We start from the raw sequence: 1,754 nt of genomic DNA on the forward strand, positions 1-1,754 counted from the left end.
AATGTTGATAATATCCGTTCATACCTCTCCATCACGAATATCTTGCCTCCTCCAACTGTCGACCTACTACCTGAGAAGGTCCAGCCACTTTGCTCCTTCTCTGCTACCACACGGGAAGAGGTGGAGAACGTCATCAGGAAAATGAAACCATCTACCAGTTCCCTGGACCCTTTCCCTTCAGCCCTGCTAAAGGTCAACATCTCTGCCGTCTCTCCACTCATCACCAGGATCATAAACCAATCCCTCCTGACTGGCCATATTCCTTCTACTTAAAACTGCTGTCATCAGACCTCTATTGAAAAACCCACCATGGACTCTGAAGTTCTCTCTAACTATGGGCCCATCTCCAATCTTCCATGCCTCTCTAAGTTCTGGAAAAAAACAGTTGCAGCACAACTTCATGATCACCTCAAACTGAATAACCTGTTTGAAAAATTTCAGTCCGGTTTCCGCCCTGGCCATAGCACAGAAACAGCCCTGGTCCAAGGTCACCAATGATCTTCTGATGACTGCAGATACTGGTTCCCCTTCTATACTCATCCTCCTTGACCTGACAGCTGCTTTTGACACAATAGACCATAACATCCTCTTTCACCGCCTGCAATGCACCATGGGACTCTCAGGAACTGTTTCATAACTGGTTCACGTCATACCTAACTGGCAGAACCGAACATGTCACCCTTAGCAGCGCAAAATCTCACATCCACAACGTCACCTGTGGTGTCCCCACAGGCTCTGTGCTTGGCCTCACTTGACACCAAGTCAAGTGTGTGACCCCTGGAATGTGTGGGGACATCAACATGTTGTTGTTGTAGGTTGAGGGAATCTAGCAGCTCCAGGAAATCAGCAGTGAGATAACCGGAAGTGGTCTTTACTCTACTCATCAACTCTGATCTGAGGAACTTTGTTTCTAGTGTCGACGACATTCCTAGGTGAGTTACGCCCACTTCCGGTTTTGTTGCTAATATGCTAACATGATTGTAGTTTTTTTGTCGGTACATTGCCTATTTTGACGCTAATTTCTTCACTCGATTCTACTCATCAAGCCGGATCTGAGTAACCTTTGTTTCTAATCTCTAGGGTATTCCTAGGCTGTGAGATGCCGACTTCTGGTTTTGATGCTAATATGCTAGCATGATTGTAGTTTTTTGTACATTGCCTGTTTTGATGCTAGTTTTATGTCTTTACTCTACTTATTAAGATGGATCTGAGGATCTTTGTTTCTAATCTCTAGGGCATTCCTAGGCTGGTGAGATGCCGACTTCTGGTTGTGATGCTAATATGTTAACATGATTGTAGTTTTTTGTACATTTTTGATGCTAGTTTTATGTCTTTTCTCATCATGTCTAATCTGAGGAACTTTGTTTCTTAGTCTCTACGAGATTCCTAGGCGGAGATACGCCCACACATCTGGTTTTGATGCTAATATGCTAACATGCTAAGTTTTGAGATTACTCCATATTCTGAATCTGGGTGTTGCTATACGGCCTAGATCAAACCTTTCAGCCTGATCTGAGCATGCCAAGGCATTTTACATGCTAACAGGCTAGCATGCTAACTTTTGAAATAATTAAAATGCTTGTAGCTTTTTTATACAGTGCCTATTTTGACGCTAGTTTCATCACCTGATTCTACTCAACTCTGATCTGAGGAACTTTGTTTCTAGTGTCGACGTCATTAAACAGCCATAAACGCTTTTCCTTTAATGATCTGAATGTGGGTGTTGCAGTCATAACAGTAAGTAATTCACAGAG

Source organism: Brienomyrus brachyistius, unplaced genomic scaffold (assembly GCF_023856365.1).
Source record: "Brienomyrus brachyistius isolate T26 unplaced genomic scaffold, BBRACH_0.4 scaffold250, whole genome shotgun sequence".
NCBI lineage: Eukaryota > Metazoa > Chordata > Actinopteri > Osteoglossiformes > Mormyridae > Brienomyrus > Brienomyrus brachyistius.